The sequence below is a fragment of the Triticum dicoccoides genome, chromosome 1A, assembly GCF_002162155.2.
Source record: "Triticum dicoccoides isolate Atlit2015 ecotype Zavitan chromosome 1A, WEW_v2.0, whole genome shotgun sequence".
Taxonomy (NCBI): Eukaryota; Viridiplantae; Streptophyta; class Magnoliopsida; order Poales; family Poaceae; genus Triticum; species Triticum dicoccoides.
Genome location: NC_041380.1, coordinates 116,119,527 through 116,139,413, shown reverse-complemented (window position 1 = coordinate 116,139,413; position 19,887 = coordinate 116,119,527).

Genomic DNA, 19,887 nt, shown 5'->3' with positions numbered 1-19,887 from the left:
GAAATATAGGTTGCTTCACAATTAGGGTTTTAAGGGTTATTCCTTTATCAGAAAAGGAATATTCCCAACAAAGGAATTTTGGGTTAGGTCAAGGATGGAAATGACATGATCTTGGGATGATGATGAGTGTGACAAGACACTATAAAACCTAGGAAGACATGATCTTACCAAGTTTCAGAACCACATAGCCACGGAAAAGCAACTCAAAACAGGAAATCCAAGAAAATCAAAGGAAAAAAGAAAAGAGCAAAAATCCAGGTTGTTACAGCGGGGGTGCCATGGTGAGCAAGCTGGCCAACATCTCTTGGATGAAAGGCACTTTGGTGGAGACGGTAAAGGAATGTCAGAAACAATGGTTCTATATAACAGAACTCCGCGGCGCCACCTGGGCCGCGGCTGGCGAATTCAACTCTGGCGCTCCCATGCGACTTACCTCATGGGTCGAGAAGAGCCCGAACTGGTGCTTGCTTGATGAGCTGACAGCGCTGCAGACGCATGTTTAAAGCATGGTGGACAAGGATGTCAAACTTTTTGATGTAATCCAGGTGATGCTAGTTCGCTGGATTCTCCCGTGCCAAAGCCGAAGCAGCCCTCTATGGAAGTTCAACCCGAAGAAGCACCATATCCTGAAGAGGCTCTTCGAAACCACTCATGAAGGTGCCTGGAAGTTGCTCTTTAAGGGCAACGAGAAACCGCCGGCCGCAGATTCAGACCGCGGGCACGATATTAACCACCTCACCAATGAGGTATGTTATTTTTAAGGCATTCCCTACTTGCTTGTTTCAAGGGTGATGTCTGAGCTTTTATCATCATTCCTTCTTCAGGACTGGATGGAGACGGCGAAGCGGATCTAGTGTCCGGCTCCGCTGCCTGAAGAACCAGTCATCCCGCGTTTAGCGAAGATGCTAGTGCCGACGCCCTATAAGGCGCCGGAGAAGAAGGCCAAGAAGAAGGCCAAGGGGGCCAAAAGTGGCCCCCGTCGTAAGGGTACTTCGGACATAACATCCGAAGACGAAGAGACCCATTCCTCTGTCCCTGAGGATGAGGAGGAGGAGGAGGAGATCCCTCTCCATGATAAGAGGAGGGAGAAGAGGGCGGCCTCCACGAATCTGGGGGTGGGGACACCCAAGAAGAAGAAGGGCTCCCTTGCAGATAACTCCGTATGGGATGTCGACAGTAGTCCAGGGCGCCGCTCCCGCGCTAAGCTTCAGGCCGCATTGTAAGTACTACGATTCCTGCATATCCATATATCCAACCTCTTCTCCTCATTGTATTAACATGGTTAATTGTGTTATTTCGGTCCGGCCCATGACAGCTTCCAGCGATCCTCGTCAGGAGGTTCGCTGGACTCCAAGGAGATGGCCAGCATGTCACCGCCGACTGCTCACTCTCCCAAGGCCATGGACGACACTGAGGTGTTGTCTCGAAGGACCGCTCCAGGCCGAGGAGAGGCTCCGGACGCTGTCAAGGGAGCGCTAGAGGGCGAAACCTCTACCGCCGGACACACGGGGGAGCAAATCCCCACGGAGACTGGCGAGGAGGGCCATATTCCGTTCGGCCCTCAGCCAAATATGATTACAGAGACCCATACGGCTCCAGAATCCGGCGAGCGACCACCTTTGAAAGAGGGGGGGTGCGCCCATTCCACCGGTGGCCCCTGTCCAACCAGGGGCACCGGATAATCTGATGGAGGCGCTTCGAGGTGCCTTCATTGTGGGCGAGCACCGTATCCTTATGGGTACAGTGATTGAGAGGGTCCAGTCCGTCAAGAGCGGGCTGACCGAAGCCTGCAGCAGCCTGCTGACAGGTTTTGAGGTAAGCGACACAAAAATCCCAATATAGTCAGTAGCCCCTGAGACACTGTCCGGTGTTCGGAAAGAAAAGCTGGACAGAGGGTCGATCCTTACTAGTAGGAAACTAACCAAATTTGTCGAGAATGAATATGCAGGCGTCGCTGCTGTCCGCGGCCTCACATGCTAGCGAAGTCTCCGAACTTAGGCGGAGACTGGAGAAGGCCGAGGAGGAGCTCGTCCAGGTGAAGACGCAGCTCCAGGAGAATCAAGGTATGTAATAACCCAAGATGTATTCGGAAAGAGTAGGATGATATATATTGACCAAAGTGTCCTGATGTGTATAGGAGCAACGACCGAGATGGAGGCCCTGAAAAAGGCCCTGGGCGAAGCCGAGGGGAAGGCCATCAAGGAGCAGGCTGCCCGTAAGAAGCTCAAGGCCCAGGTCAACGAGGTCTAACAAGATCTCCATGACACGGTGAAGAAGTGCGAGACCTTGGAGAGTGACGCATCGACTAAAGAGGCCGAACTTTCCAAGGCTCGTCAGAGCGCGAAGACGGCCCGGACTGAGGCCCAGGGCGCCCTCCAAGAGATCCAAGAGGCGAGGAAGATCGCGGCGGGTAAGGCATTCAATATGCAAAGAGGAAGTATCTTTTACTAACCCGGATTCGGAGTTCTCCAGGGGATTTTGCTGATCTGCCGCAAAGTGTGTCCGACGCCGCGGAGTTCTTCCGAGCCGAAGAAGGGAGCTCCACGGAGAAGCTGTTCTAGTCGCAATATCTTGTGCCAGAGCATCCCGTGCCCTTCACCGATCAGCTGAAACAGCTGGTGGAGCTGCATAGGGTGGCCGAACTAGCCATGAAGGATTTGATAATCCGGCTATGGTCAGCCGAAGCTATGCCCGACAGCTTCTTCAGACTTGTGAGGCGGCTGGTGAACGCCTGTCCTCGGCTGGACGTCGTCAAACGATCGGCCTGCATTGAAGGTGCGCGTATGGCCTTCGCCCGTTGCAAGATGTGGTGGGCGAAGATGAACGCCATCGAGCTGGCCAGGGGGCCGCCAGAGGGCAAGGAGCACCGCACACCCGAGTGCTATTTTGCGAATGTCCTGGAGGGGTCTCGTATTGTAGCAACGCAGTGTGGGCAGGACATTATTTTCGCGTGAATACATTCGTGTTGTCTTTGCCTTGTATGATGAAACAAAGTGGGTTTGTAATATAATGATTGTTATGTTTTTGATTTTACCTCTTGTGTGGCCGTGTTGTATGAAATCTGAGGGTTGGCCAGTCGTCGGCTTCTGCCCCCACGTAGGTAGTACGGGGGTGTTCGTGATGGTATCTAAACAATCTTGATCCAATTATATGGTCCTTGAAGGAGTTGTTTAGCACAATGAACCAGGCAACCAGACTATTTGGCTTTAATGCCCTCACTTAGCCATAGGAGTTCGACAATAAAAACATTGACGCAGCCCCTAGTTTCCGAACTAGAGTGCTATAAGCGTCTGATCGGGAAGTACCGATCCTTCGCGCAACGTGGAAGAAATCTCCAACAATTTGCAACCTCCGAACAGCTGACCGGCTCTCGCTGCGTCACGACAGTCAGTTTTTGGCTTTCTCTACTGAGGTGCTCCTTTGGGTAAACCAGGGCACAATCACAGTACTTCTCCCTTTACTACCTTAGCCGATATAGCGGAACGTAAGGTAGCAAGCACAGGAGCCAGGCAACCCAACTATTGACCAAAGACATGATTCAGAGCCAATGCATATAATGCTAAATTCGGGGTGCCAGACTACACTATAAAAAGTATTCGGACTTTGTTGCCGTATTGTAGGGCGCCTGGGAGCCCCTGGCAAATATGAAACGTACCAAAGTGTACGGGTGCTAGAAGATAAGTTATTAAAGGGAAACAGAAAGAAAGCAGAGGTGATATCTTGGGCCCTTAAACTTGAGCCACGAACTGTTTCCATTATAATTGGGTTAATGCGTCAAAGCGCATTAATACAAATAGTGCGATAAGCAACCGGCTATTTAACATGCCATGACCAAAGGCGAGCTGCGTGTGGGTCCTGACAACAGGTAGTTTGGTCATTGAATTGACCTCTAGAGCTTCCCCTACACATCTTTGCTTCTTGCCATCCTGGTGTTTTTTATCCTTTGACAGGACCGGTAGTCGGTCCGTCGAAGAAGGCCTATGTAAAATAAACCTGGAAAAGGAAAAAGGAAATATCGAGAATATATGTGTGTCCGAGATCGGTTGAGCCGAACTGTGGATCACAAGCTAGCTGTGCCTCCGTCGATGCCCATGGGATTTCTAGTGCGTAATTATGCACGCGTGGTACGAGTGCCACTACCTGATCGGGGCTGGGACGGAGGCCAAATTGCTAGTCGAGATCTTGATGAGCCGAGTTGTCCTGTTGGAGCGTAGTTCTGGACCCTCTTTACGATGTCTAGGGGCTCGCCAGCCGGATTACGGTTCTGCTTGAGAAGGTCGTTCTATACTTTTGCTGCTAGGGCGGCTGTGTGCTCCTCTGTGCGGAGGGAGCGTTCCGTGTTTCCGTTGACCGTTATGATGCCGCGTGGACCGGGCATCTTAAGCTTAAGATAAGCACAGTGCGGGACCGCGTTGAATCAAGCGAATATAGTCTGTCCGAGCAGTGCATGATAACCACTGTGGAACGGGACGATGTCGAATATTAACTCCTCGCTTCAGAAGTTGTTGGGGGATCGAAAGACAACCTCTAGTGTGATTGAGCCCGTACAGCGGACCTCTACACCTGGTATGACTCCTTTAAAGGTAGTCTTCGTTGGCTTGATCCTTGATGGATTGATGCCCATTTTGCGCATTGTGTCTTGATAGAGTAGATTGAGGCTGCTACCATCGTCCATGAGGACTCGCGTTAGGTGGAATCCATCAATGATTGGGTCTAGGACTAGTGCGGCTGATCCAGCATGCCGGATACTGGTCGGATGATCCCGACGATCAAAAGTGATCGGGCACGATGACCATGGGTTGAATTTTGGGGTGACTGGCTCTATCGCATAAACGTCCCTTAGTGTGCACTTGCACTCCCTTTTGGGGATGTGTGTAGCATATATCATGTTCACTGTTTGACTTGAGGGGGGAACTTCTTCTACCCCCCTGAGTTCGGTCGCCGGGGCTCTTCGTCATCGTCCTCACGTTGAGATCCCTTTTCCTTGTTCTTGGCGTTTAACTTGCCGGCCTGTTTGAAGACCCAAAAATCCCTATTGGTATGATTGGCTGGTTTGTTTGGGGTGCCATGTATCTGGCAAGGACGATCGAGTATGTGGTCCAAGCTAGATGGTCCCTGACTGTTCCTTTTATACAGCCTTTTTCGCTGACCGGACTTGGAGCCGCTAAATCCGGCGTTAACTGTAGTGTCATCTGTATTATCACCATTGCTTCGGCGCTTGTGTCTGTTACGTTAGAGCTTGCCATTGCTATTTTTGGCCTCGGAGGGGCCCGCCTCGCTGGCTGTGTTTTTGCTATGAGCTAGCCAACTATCCTCACCTGCGCAAAAGCGAGTCATGAGTGCCATGAGGGCTGCCATGGATTTTGGCTTTTCTTGGCCGAGGTGGCGGGCGAGCCATTCATCGCGGATGCTGTGTTTAAAGGCCACTAGGGCTTCGATATCCGGACAGTCGACGATCTGGTTCTTTTTAGTTAGGAACCTAGTCCAGAATTTCCTGGCTGACTCCCCGGGCTATTGAACTATGTGGCTTAAGTCATCGGCTTCTGGTGGCCGGACATATGTACCTTGGAAGTTGTCGAGGAAGGCCTCTTCCAAGTCCTCCCAGCTGCGAATAGAATTTTCAGGCAGGCTGTTTAACCAGTGCTGAGCTGATCCTTTAAGCTTGAGCTGGAGGTACTTGATAGCATGGAGGTCATCTCCCTGGGCCATGTGGATGTGGAGGATAAAATCCTCGATCCATTCCGCGGGATCAGTTGTCCCATCATATGATTCGATATTCACGGGTTTGAACCCTTCGGGGAATTCATGGTCCATTACTTCATCAGTGAAGCAAAGAGGGTGTGCGGTGCCTCTGTATCTGACTGCATTACGCTGTAGCTCCGATGGAGTTCGTCTGCGGTTATCGGCTCGGGTGTGACTAGGTTTGTCACATCCGAATAGGTAGCCATCATCACGTGTCGAGGGACGTCCTCGCGATCCATTAATCGATCGGGTATGTCCGGCTCTACTATCTAGGGTCTGCCGAAGGTCATATGTATGACCCCGAGCTGTTTCGTCTCTATTTTTACGAGGCGATGGGGCAGGCAGCTGTTCGGCCTGAGCTGCCGCTCTATCACGACCATGTGGTGGTCGGTCCGCCGCACTGTCCCGACCGCGTAGTGGTCAATCGACCGCATTACGCGAGGGAGGTATGGGCTCCAGCGCCTCTTCATCGAACTGGGTTAGCAGTCTTCACTTCAGGTAACTCTTGGCTTGGCGTTTGAGGCCGTGTTCTTCGGCGGCCAGGACATCAGTCCATCTGTCGACGAGCAGATCTTGGTCAGCTTGAAGTTGTTGCTGTTTCTTTTTTAGGCTCCTTGCCATTGCAATTAGCTGGCGCTTGAAGCGCTCCTGCTCGATAGGTTCCTGAAGCACAATGAAATCTTCGTTGCCGAGGCTTTCCTCATCCTCGGAGAGCGGACGGTAACTACCGTCCTCCGAGTCGTTGGGCCTGGCCTGTTCGTCGCGGGGCTAGCTTGCCTGTTTTCTTGCTCCTCCTGTTCGGATGTTACCTCAGCAAGGTCTTTATTGTTTTCCGCATCGCCCGGAGTATTATTTTCACTGGTGGCAGCATTGCTGTCTTTGGAACGACGTGACTTAGAGCAGCACTGAGGACGCCGACGTTTTTGCTGTGTCTCTGGAGGTTTATTCTCGGCTGGATTTTTTTGTCATCGTCGTTGGTTGTTTTGGGTGTATCCACCATGTACACATCGTACGAAGAAGTGGCCGTCCAGCATCCACTATATGGTGGATTATGGTCTTGCTCCTCATCGGCATCGTCGTCCATACCGTCGATGTCTTTGGAGTCGTAATCAAGAGTGTCGGTTAAGTCCTCGACAGTGGCTATGAAGTGGGTGGCCGGTGGGAAGCAAAATTCTCGATGATCACCCCCTAGTTCAAATCGGACATAGTTCGGTTGCGAGTCCCCCGCCAAGGACATGCTCTTTAATGAGTTTAGCACATCACCCAAAGGCGAGTGCTGGAAGATGTCTGCGGCGCTGAATTCGAAGATCGATGAACGATCAAGTTCGGCGTCTGTGGGCTCACATGGTTCGGAACTTATAACCAGAGACGAGTCCGGAATTCCGGTGACACAGATATTGTGTGAGGTTAAGTCCATGTGCAGCTCCAACACCGGGGAATCTGTGGCCTCCGTGGTGGGGTTGAGCCTGCAATCGTTGGATGCCGTAGTGTGCTCTGGATCTAAGGCCAGAGTGGTCACAGGAGCTATCTCCGGGGTGCGGTATGACGACAGATCTAGGTCATGTTCGTCAAGGTGACCAGGAGCGGTCGCCGTGGTCTCGAATCTGGCGAAGATTAAATCTCCACGGATGTCCGCAACGTAATTCAAGCTCCCAAATCTGACCTGATGGCCAGGGGCGTAGCTATCGATCTACTCCAGGTGGCCAGACGAGTTGGCCCACAATGCGAAGCCGCTGAACATGAAGATCTGTCTGGGGAGGAAGGTTTCTCCTTGGACAGCGTCATTGTCGATGATTGGAGGGGCCATCAAAACTTTTGGGGACGGCACGGTGGAACTCTCAATGAAAGCAACAATGTCGGTGTCAAAACCGGCGGATCTCGGGTAGGGGGTCCCGTACTATGCGTCTAAGGTCGATGGTAATAGGAGACAGGGGACACGATGTTTACCCAGGTTCGGGCCCTCTCTATGGAGGTAATACCCTACTTCCTTCTTGATTGATCTTGATGGATATGAGTATTACAAGAGTTGATCTACCACGAGATCGTAATGGCTAAACCCTAGAAGTCTAGCCTGTATGACTATGGTAATGAGTATCTGTCCTTTCCGGACTATGTCCTCCGGTTTATATAAGCACCGAGAGGATCTAGGGTTACACAAGGTCGGTTACAAAGGAAAGGAATCTACATATTCGGTCACCCAGCTTGCCTTCCACGCCATGGAGAGTCCCATCCGGACACAGGTGCAGTCTTTGGTCTTCGCATCTTCACAGCCCATCAGTCCGGCCCATGGCTAACAGGCCGGACGTTCGAGGACCCCTTTGTCCAGGACTCCCTCACCAGGTCATCCTACCTGTATACCAGCTGCTTCTTCATCAGGTAATCCTAATTGACCCATCGAACTCTTAACAATCAGTCTTTTATGGTATATTCACCAAAGATCCTGAGCTTGTTAAGGTTAAAACGCCAGTTTGTCATGTGAGAGCACGACTTACAGATACTCAGGATAGATCCAGGCTCATAAGCCGCCTTCCTTGAAAACTTGGATAAATCATCCTGTGATGCACGATGCTACTCCGACCCCGCGTACCTCTAATAAGTCTATCTTTAAATAAGACCTGAACTTATCTGGGTTCAAATGTCGATTGGGTCATGTGAGAGCCGGCTCACGGAAAGCGCCTGCCTTTCAGTGACCATCATGCTAGTTTCATTGAAGAAGAACCTTTGGCTTGGCGGCCTGCAAAAGCCTCGGATTTTTTTGATTTTCTTATTTTTTGGATTTTTATAATCTCTTTTTTCTTGCTATATGGTTTTTACAAATCGGGCCAAGCTTCCCTATTTATGGCTCATATTTGAAGCATCTTCGGGTCTTTGCAACCCGTCAGGATGGCAGACTTTGAGTCGCCAGAGAATAATAATCTTATTCTAAGAGTTACGGCTCTCAAAGCTCTAACTGTATGGAGCTGATAAGCTAGCAGCTTACGCAAATACCATGGGTATGATATTGTATTATATAAAAGATTTGATCATCCCGGCCCTGGTTATGGACTATTTGTCCCTAGCGGTTTAATTTGGGTGTTATGACCCGCCCGCGATAAACCGCCTGGGCAATTGTGATTTACTTGTGTGCAGGGTCATGATAAAATCTCATATGCACAAATTGATGTTATCATAAGCATAAAGTGATACGCTCTTCAAATGGCGGATCAAACGATGTGGCACAAAGCAAAAACATGCACGATGGCATGACAGATCAAAGTTTACTAGCCTATTACATGACTTCGTGAGCCCAACAAGATCAAGTGTTTTCAAAGGATCAAATATATAAACCGCCACTTGAGCCTTCCGGATCAACCTTCTCCAGTTCTTCGTCCTCCTCTGCCGTCTAGAAGTTTGGTGTTGACCAATCAATGCCACGTAAGGCATGGAATTCAGCTTCATCATCAATAAGATTCGATGGGTCAACTTCAGGGGCGAAAGTATGCTTACGAATTGGAGGAATCAGATCCATCACTTTATAAGCTGGCGTAGACATCTTCTGGTTTTCTGCATCATAAGCCGGCTGATATTTTGAGAGATTGGTTTCATCAGCAATTACTGTCGCATGAGGACGAATTTCTTTAACGCAGACGGCGAAGTCTTGCTGGTCAAAAAGAGTGCCATCTTCTTTCAGGCTTGGATACACAGTAGCTACCTCAGCCGGGTCTAGCTCCGGTAACCATGCCTTGGCACGGCCCAAGGCCGCCACGACGCCGGCTCTCGCACATGACCATTTTATCTCTTGAATCCTTGCAGGTAGAATTGACAATTTTTTCAACACGTCACTTAGCAGGTTGGGTCCTTGATTTGTTGGAGAAATTGTGGCTAGTGTCCGCTGAGTTCCGGTATATAGCTGCTCAACCAGCGTATATACGGCTTTAAGCTTCACCAACACATCGTGATTAAGATTACTGCTCCTTGGACCTGTGTGACAATCGTGGAAGTAATCAGTGGCGGTTTATACAATCACGAAAGAGATTCAATTTCAATGTTCACATGGCGACTTACCAAAGAGAGCAGAAACCATCCGAGATACCCGGTGTTTTAAACTCGTAAGCTCAGTGGTCACTTTTTCTAGATCAGCTTCAGCCTTTTCGGCGCGCTGCGTTAGAGCGGTTTTCTCTTCGGCCCAGGAGTTTCTTTCAGCATAAAAACCGGTCTTCATCTTTTTCGTTTCCTCTAGACTAAACTTGAATTTTGAATCGGATTTCCGGGTCTCAGACTCTTGAATCTCCAATTGGGTCTTTGCATCAGCCAATTGTGATTGAAGTTAAGCGGTAGCCTCCTGTACAAACACAGAGTTACAAACACATTTATATCCGGGTTACAAGAATATAAGACCGAAGCCTTTTGCAAGCAACAACACTTGGCACTTGGGGGCTAATGCCTACCAAAGAATTCTTCCTACAATGGTTTATGTCGGGGATATACCCCGCGGTGTAAGCCGGCCGGAAGTTAACCCGGTCGGACTTGGCGGTTTATCTGAAGACCCTGCTGACACTTGGCAAGTTACTGGCAACCTGCCCTGACCTGGCGGTTTACAAGCAACCCACCTGGTCATTATGATTCACTGGTGATCCGGCGTGTGGGACAGACGGATGACAAGGCCCAAGACCCAGAAGGCCGGTTCACATTTAATGGTGGGCCGGTTTAAGAGGAAAGGCATGAGGAGTATTTACCTTACAAGGAGTTAAGACCAGGACTTGTATCCGGTTTGTATTAGAGATAGACTAGTCCTAATCCTAATAGGACTCCACATGTAACCCGACCCTTCAACTTATATAAGGAGGGGCAGGGCTCCCCAAGGAGGGACAAGCTACAAGCAAGAGAAACAATCTTAGGGCTAGACACAAAGAGGAGAGCCGGTTTACGGCGACTCCCTCGTGATGATAATAAGACCTAGCCTCAAACAACATGTAGGGTTGTTACCGGATGATGTTTCCCGGGGCCCGAAGCTGTCTAAATCCCTGTCTTGTGTTGAGTCTCTCGATTCCGCTCAACCCCTCTCAAGCTACCACATAGATGCGTTGGCCTCACGACTAAGTCCTCACCTTAGGACATCTGCCGTGACAATTCTACGACAGTTGGCGCCCACCGTGGGGCCTGCGCGCGGTGGTGTTGAGTTCTTGAAGGGATCTGTCCCAAGGTTTCGAGAAGCTCGCAAATTTCCAGATGAAGAAGAAAGAGTTTGGAAGGATCTACATCGTCTCCATGGCAATCAGCCAGAACGACATATACGAGAGTTAAGGTTCAAGAAAAAATTGACTCTACGATTTGTCCATCACTGTCGCCGGGAGATCTGCTGAGACAAAATGGCAAACAGGAGTTTAATCTTTGCGTCACTGTGCAATCGGCTGGACGCGATCAGCTTTTCCTCGGCGGCTGTTATGCACGGCATCTAGAAATCCGTCAAGCCGTCAAATCACCAAGTTGCTGAGACCATCAACTTACGTTCAAATTTGATTGGGCATACTACTCAGATGGTCTACTCGTAGCTGCTGTTGTTATTTCCTTCAATGTACAAGGATCTGAAGCCAGATCGATATTGGATGCACTGCCTGAAAGAGGACGAGACCTATAGGAATTCTGTAAGTGCATAAGTCACCAAGATTGCTGCTCTACCGTTCCAATATACTTTCCTTCCATCAATACATTGACCATGGTCAAAGCACTAGCCACGAAGGACAAAAACTATTACTACTACTTTGCTCAAGCCTGGCAAATATCTCCCTTGCGTGGAGATAGATGGATTCCATCATGCAGATGTTAGTGCTACAGGCAACGAGCCCACGATCCGGAAGTGGAGACAACGTCGACCCGGTCCCGTCGCACTGCTCTCCTTCGCCGATGTTGCTTCTGGGCCGCCGTCATCGAGCCCCCACCTGCGAGTCGCCACCTCGGGCCGGCCCTGTCACCTCCGAGCTGCACGCCCGAACCGGGCGGCCGGCTCCGGTGCACCCCGCCGCTTTACTGCCTCTATTCAACTCTGCTCTTGCAGCATCCGGGTCACTGCACCCTAACGGACGCTTCAACTACTGCAAGTCGCCACTAGCCGGAGCTGCTGCTGTTCGCCTCTGTAGATTCGCTAGTGAATCGCCAGTACGAGGATTCTATCATGCGAGATTCAAGTACCAGTATGAGGAGCCAAAGTGAAAGAAGATCACGACTCGGTTTGATCAACTGGCCATGACTCGGAAAAGATGCCCCCATTACTTTGAAGTTGCCGGTGCGTCCCCACCTTGGCCTCGTTCTGAACCGCCACAATGCTGGGGTATCTTCTGCCTACGCCGACCGCTACTGCTGTTGTCTTGAAATACCACACATCAACCCGCCGTTGCGGCGTGAGCCACCTCCGCCATGACCTGTATCGCCGGGGATGGAGAAGTTTCGTGAGCCGTCGCCTCCGCCTCTGCTGCAGATATCTGAGCTACCCAGTTAAATCGCGGAACGCCTTCGCCGGGTCCGCTGTCGCCGGGTCACCCCGTTTCCATTGCTGGTCTACGACAAGCCGGCCGCGAGCCGCCTGCAGCGCGCTTGGCCTCGCCTCACTTTGAGCTGCTCCCACATGCACCTCGCTTGACAAGTGGCTCCATCTCCTTGCGCAAAGACGCCGCTGAGGGTGCAGGCCCTGGTTTCTGCTCCGATATGCTCCCCTGTTGGCTGAAGGAAAAGACAGGGGGTACTGGCTGAAGAAAAGAGAAAAGCAAAGGGGACGTGTTACTGTCGTTACCATGGCATCACTGTGAGCCGGCCACTACTACTATTCCATGTGAGATAAGGCTACATGTCCACGTGCATCCAACAAAAAAATCAGGTGCTATTTTTTCAATGTTTTTCATCACATATATTAATTTATTCGAAAAACAATTACTTTGTCCTGCAATATTTTGATGCAGGATAATTATTCCTGACAAAGATATTGTTATACTGCGGATATGGAGCGTGCGCTGGCATAATTTTGCACTGGCATTCCTTCGTGCCATGCTACTGGACGGATATGGGAGCAAGTCGCCGCCCCTGCTTCATCAACACAGAGGACTGACTCGTCGTCCGCCCCAGCGGCCGATTCTCTCGCCCGCGCCGACTTACTACGCCGCGGCCGACTCATCTGTCTGTGCCGTCTCTGAAGCTGCGGTCGTCTTTGTCGTCCGTCTCTCGCGGCTTGGTTTACATCGACACACTGGGCCCCACCTGTCTGCATGAGCTGTTTGTTGAGTATGAACAAGTCACAACTTGGGTAGCCCGGTTTTTCTTTCAACAAAGTGGAGGCAAATTATCATATACCATCAACCGCCATCTGCACTAGATGGATCAATGGGCAGGCACGCAAGTCGCCGCCACTACAGTTTGGTTAATTTCAAATAGCCAGTTGGAAGGAACCATTGGCCAAGTTGTTGACACGGCTTATACAGATCATTTATAACCTACCGCAGTCACCTCAACCTTCTGTGGATTCACATCGTGCTATCAACATTAATGATATACAAGTTAGGCCGGTTTATATCATGGTCAAATATGGAGAGCTCAAGCCAACTCCTCGAGTCACCTTTGAGACTCGGGGACTACGATGGCATGACTCAGCAAATCTTGCCAGTTTCAGCCGGTTTAAGAAACCCAGGACGATGGAGGAAAAGATAACCCGGTCTCGGAGGCTACTGCTATATTGATGAAAATTTAAAGGCTGTCAGAAAATTTCCGGCTTAGAAAGTATATGACAGTTACAAAATCCCGGCTCAATGAAGAAGATCCGGGTCATCAGAAAGGATTCCGGTTTAATATCCGGCTCAAGGGAAGTCAGTCTCACTGAAGCTCTCAAATATCCGGTTTACAATCCGGTTCAAGAGAAATTTATTCTCCCACAAAGCTCTGAAGCGCTCAGATCCGGTTTAACAATGTCCGGTTCAAAAAAGGAATTAACTTCTCGCAAGTTCGAGTTTAAAGGCCGTCAGAAAATTTCCAACTGAAAATGAAGATTCCGGTTTAAAATCCGGTTCAAGGGAAAGATGTCTCCCACGAAGCTTTGAAGCTCTCAATATCCGGTTTAACATCCCGTTCAAGAAGGATTTATCTCTTGCAAAAAGTTAAAGGGTGCCAAAGAGGACCTGCTGCCATGATGCGCCGTTCAAACATAGGTATCATGCCTTATTGGCTTATCATATTATTGATCACTTGGGGGCTTGGTCGTATCCGAACCATAGCTACACCTCTTGATCGGCTCAATGCCACAACATCACTTGGGGGCTTGGTCGTATCCGAACCAATGCAACACCTTTTGATAGGCGAAAGCCACAAGATCACTTGAGGACTTGGTCACGTCTGAACTAGTCACGCCTCTTGATTGGCCTAAGGCCACAGAATCACTTGGGGGCTTTGGTCGAACCCGAACCATCGTCACCCCTCTTGATCGGCATAATGCCAATGCATCATGTGGGGACCTGGCTGACTTGAACCATAGCTACGCCTACTGGGGGCTTGGTCATGTCCGACCATGGTAATGCCACTTGATCGGCTTAAACCGCCTCTTTTTTGCAAATGGTTTTATCATTGCCTTTGCTTGAAATTTTGTTTTGATAAATATTTCTTTTGTTGCGTTTTTAAACTGACAATTCTTAAACCGGTTCGACTGTCAAATTACAAATTGATGGAACACGGTCAAATCTTAATACGGAGGCTATCTGCCCGGTTTGATTTTCTGTTACCATCCTATTATGGAGTAAACCAGTGTTTATCAACCCGGCTCGGCTTTCAACTACAAGTTGTCAGTACACGATCAAGTTATAATCCGGAGACTATCAGCCCGGTCTGGTTTGACTACGAGTCACCAATATTATATGTGGTTAAACCGGTGTTTATTACAACCTGGTACGGTTTTATCATAAACCGACACAATATGGAAGGAGTTCTCAGTACTCAAAATCTGGGTTATTACCCCTATTACAAAAAGTTGGTAAACCAACGATGTGATTCAATGTCACAGGTATGATATATTTCATATTTGATTATTTTTAAGTGCAACCTTGGTTATAAGCCTGGGTTATATGTTGGGCATTATGACCCGTCCGACGGTAAACCGCCCGGACACTTTAAACTTGTTGTATGCAGAAACAGGTTGAATAAAGCATGATTATAAATCACCAGCGTTTACTAACCCAACCTGGCTTTCGACTATAAGTCGCCAGTATGATGATAAATTATCCGATGTTTATTAAACCGGCCTGGCTTTAAGACGATAAGTCGCCAGTATATGATGAGAAATTATCCGGTGTCTATTAAACCGGCCTGGCTTCGGACTATAGGTCGTCAGTATATATTTGGATTGCACCAATGGAATCATGCGCTTATAAATGATTGGGTTATATTATTCAAATAGCCAAACTTGGCTGAATTTTCATTATGATATTGGATGAATAAGATTTTCATACCGGATTATATTATCTTTAATAGCCAACATGGCTGGATTTTTATTATGGTTATTAATATTATGATTGAGGTTTTCAAAGTCGCTTTAGCGCAATGGATATTATTTTGTCGATGAATATGATTTATTTTGCAATGGAAGGAATAGTCCCGAGTCGCTGCAGGCTTACGACCCGGCACTTGGGGGCTACACTATTCAAGTTGAGATTATATCAAATATGCAAGTCTCATGTCGCTGCAAGCATGCACCATGACACTTGGGGGCTAATGCAAAGTCATTTTTATTGGCCTTATTGAAGACCTGACTCATCATATCATAATGAGCCGGCCCTTGGGGGCTACCAATTGCTCCTGTCAACAATTCAAGTTTTATGGGCATCAGTCAATTACAAGTCCCAGGTTACTGCAAGCATGACAACCCGGAACTTGGGGGCTACATAATATGGAGTATTCAGTTTTTACTAGTGACTGGGATGAACAACATGGATTTCTTCGAAAGTGGCAGTATTTATATTGAAGCAAGTCTTAAGCCATCACTTTGTTCTGCTCAATACTTGGGGGCTACAAGTATTATATTATTATCAGAGAAATATTTTCAAAATCTCTGTTTTGAGCAAACCAGATTGACCCGGCGTCACCAATTATTATGACCCTGTGTTTGCAACCCGACATCATCAATAATCATAAACCGGCATTGGCAACAATCAAGAACCGGAGTTAGCAACAATCATGACCCAGAATTATCAGTCATATAACCTGGCAATTTTTGGCAATGATAAACCGGCAAGTTCGGCATCTTCAAACCAGTTGAATATCACATGAGTATTTCAAGACCCATATTTCTTAATCCGGCGCTTTGGAAGCCGACTCAAGTGGATTATTCTTCATAATATTTCTCTGTGAGAAACCAATGTGAGCAAATTGAGTATGAAGCTGGCTTATTGACCTGGATTTTCTAGAAGAAGGAAATGGCAAGGAATTAAGGATGATCAGATGCCGGTTTACAAGAATTCTTAACCCGGAGCATAATCTATCAAATTTGTTCTTGTATTTGTTTTATAGGATCAGTTTAACATGGATAAATCCAAATTAAACCGGGGGCTAATGTCGGGGATATACCCCGCAGTGTAAACCGGCTGGAAGTTAACCCGGACGGACTTGGCGGTTTATCTGAAGACCCCGCTGACACTTGGCGAGTTACTGGCGACCCGCCCTGACCTGGCGGTTTACAAGCAACCCACCTGGTCATTATGACTCACTGGTGATCCGGCATGCGGGATAGACGGATGACAAGGCCCAAGACCCAGAAGGCCGGTTCACGTTTAATGGTGGGCCGGTTTAAGAGGAAAGGCATGAGGAATATTTACCTTACAAGGAGTTAAGACCAGGACTTGTATCCGGTTTGTATTAGAGATAGACTAGTCCTAATCCTAATAGGACTCCACATGTAACCCGCCCCTTCAACTTATATAAGGAGGGGCAGGGATCCCCAAGGAGGGACAAGCTACAAGCAAGAGAAACAATCTTAGGGCTAGACACAAAGAGGAGAGCCGATTTACGGCGACTCCCTCGTGATGATAATAAGACCTAGCCTCAAACATCATGTAGGGTTGTTACCGGATGATGTTTCCCGGGGCCCGAAGCTGTCTAAATCCCCGTCTTGTGTTGCGTCTCTCAATTCCGCTCAACCCCTCTCAAGATACCACATAGATGCATTGGCCTCACGACTAAGTCCTCACCTTAGGACATCTGCCGTGACAATTCCACGACAGTTTATATGACTAAGTTCCAAGCACTTTGCAAGAAATAGTACTTAGCACTTGGGGGCTAATGCATATTTGTTCATATTTCACTACTACTTTATGATGACCCACCAGTGCCACGAGCAACCACAGTCGGCTCATGGGGGCTACATGAGTAAGTTCTGATCTGTAAACACTGATAAGTACCAGTTTATTCATGTTGATTAAACCGGCCCTTGGGGGCTACAAATGCAATGTTGATCATTAAAATCCGGTTTAAGTGAAAGATGGCTTTTTGAAGGTTTTTTATAAAAGATGTTTTATACTCATTGCTATTCTAAGTCTACAACATATTCAATTCTATTATACACAGTAGACTTGGGGGCTGACAGGATATGCATGATATATTTAAGCCGGAATTCATACATCATATTTTTGATGCATTTGCTTCACCATGTCAATTTCAAGATCTCGGCTGGTATGTACTTGGTTGAGGTAGCTAGAGAGTACTTCACTGCTGCTCAATTGGGAATAATGGGTGACATCAAACCTCACTTTCCGCTTTTCAATGAATTCCTGTTTAGCGGAGTGTTGAGCCAAGACAGTTGGATTTCCCGGTTCTGTAAAGCCGGTGCCAGTGATCGTAACATCAATAGTATGAGTCTCTGACGGTTTAAGTGGGCTTGACGATTCAGTATTCAAAGGATTGATTCTTGTCCGGTCGCTGGAGAGGTTAGGAATTTCTGGTGGATCGTCTAGGACAGGCTCGTCGGGTGGTACCATGGAGGTATCAGATGCTGGAATTTGTTGTTCCGGCTCAGGAACTTTGGGGCCTTCAACTGGCTTGATCACCTTTGCCCTCTTGTTAGGATTTTCTTTTCCATTGCACGGTTCATGAGAGATCATTATAAGTACAAGAGCATAAGGAGATAGAAAACAAAAGAGATGTTACCCAGGGGCAGTCTTGAAATCTGGTAGCTGGGTTTGAGATGAATCGCCGGAGGAAGAGCGAGAAACCTCCTGATAAGGTTGGATTGAAAGGAGTAAGTGGCTGACGAATGAGACCCGCCAGGGGGTAAAAAGAGTTAAGTTTGGAAAGAACTCATTTTGCCATTTTCGTGGAGCTGGAGTATTCGGTAAGCCGAACGATAACTCTTCACCTCCGCTGGTCCAAGTTTGTCGCCGGCTCTCGTGCCGCTGTTGCTTCAAAAGAAAGTGAGGATCCAAATGAGCTAAGGGGTGTGAAAAGCTTACTTTCCGGGTTACCCGTCGAATTTTCTATCTTGGCAAAGGCTCTGAGTCGGATGAAATACTAGTTACCTATTCTTCAGCTGCTTGGCTGCCCCCCGTGTCATCCTGAGCATAATCTGTGTCAATAAGGTGATTGAAAAAGGAGCGAAGGGAGTCAAGGCCTACCTCCAACTCAGAGCTGTCATCCAGTTCAAACATGCTGGAGGCGCTTGATTTCTTCTTATTTTTCTTAGTGGTTTTTTTGGCAGCTTCCTTGGCAGCCCTGGCCTTCTTGGCAGCTTCATGGTCGTACTTCTTCTTCCAAAAATCAGAGTCAGCCTGTGAAAAGTCATCAAAGTTGAGTTAATAAAGTGTTTAATTGATGAGGTATAGGTAAGAAAATTGGAGACTCACATCTGGTGGCAGGTTAAGTTTGCAGAAAAGGTTTAGACCCACTTTGCTACAATCTTCCGGATCTTCATTCAAAAGGGACTTGGTCATTTCGTTGATTGCCTCGTCAGTTAAGTGTAAATATCTTTGGCGCAGCGGATCCTTTATACCACTAGTGTAAGTACACATTAAGCCGGGCCGACAGCTCAAGGGTATAATTCGCCAAGAAACCCAACACCAAACCAAGTCAATGCCAGTTAACCCGTTTCCCAGCAGAGCCTTGGCCTTTGCAGTGGTGGGGGCAAACTTTGCATGTTCGGCAGTGGTAAGCTTCTCAGGAAGAAGATGTGTTGGCTCCAGGCACTTGACATGATAACCCGGCAATGGATTCTCGTCAGCCGTAGAGGTATCTTTGCAATAAAACCATGTCTGGTTCCAGTCCTTGGGATGACTTGGCAAGTAAGCCTAGGGAAGATAGCATCTCTTCTTCGTTGAATTGAGATTGCGCCGAGTTCCAAGCTGGGTCCGTTCGTGAATTCATTTTGGCGGTTCAAAACAAAATATTCCCTAAAAAGTTCAACACTGGGCTCCTCTCGAAGGTATACTTGCAGAAGACTTGAAAGTTACAAATGTTTGACACGTAATTGGGTCCAATGTCTTGCGGATGGAGTTGAAAGAAGTGCAGAACATCTCGGAAAAATTTAGAGCCGGGTGGTGAGAAGCCCCAGTTCATGTGGTCAGTGAAAACAATGACCTCACCATCCTTTGGTTGAGGTCTTTCTTCACCTGAATTGGGGGCGCGATAATGCATAAAATTCTTTGCTGTCAAGTACCCGATTTTGATAAAACCTTTGAGAGTGTCTTTGGTAACAATGAACTTAACCCAGTTGCATGAAGTGGCTGTCTTTGGAGGCATTGTGAAGAGAAAAGCCTAAAGGAAAGAAATTTTTTTCCATGTTAAGTTGATTCATTAAAGCCGGAAGTAAAAAACTACAGTTGGATTATATGGCAAGATGGCAGCTTAAATGGGGCCTAATGATATATGGGTAATTATAAGACAGTGATGTAAGCCGCCATGACAAGCACTGATATTCAAGATCTGACAAGAGCGAATTTTACTAAGTGTTGGGACAAACAGGTTTCACAAATTGGAGCTATAAGATTGGATCTGCAGCAGTTCAGAGAAATGAAATAAAATCTAAACCTAAGATGGCGGCAGCAGAAAAGTGGGGATGCCCAGATGAGATCTGTTGCAATGAGGATATATTCTGATATTAAAAAACAAGTGTTAAAACTGCTACCGCACAAGATTTGTGTCGTTTTCAGATCA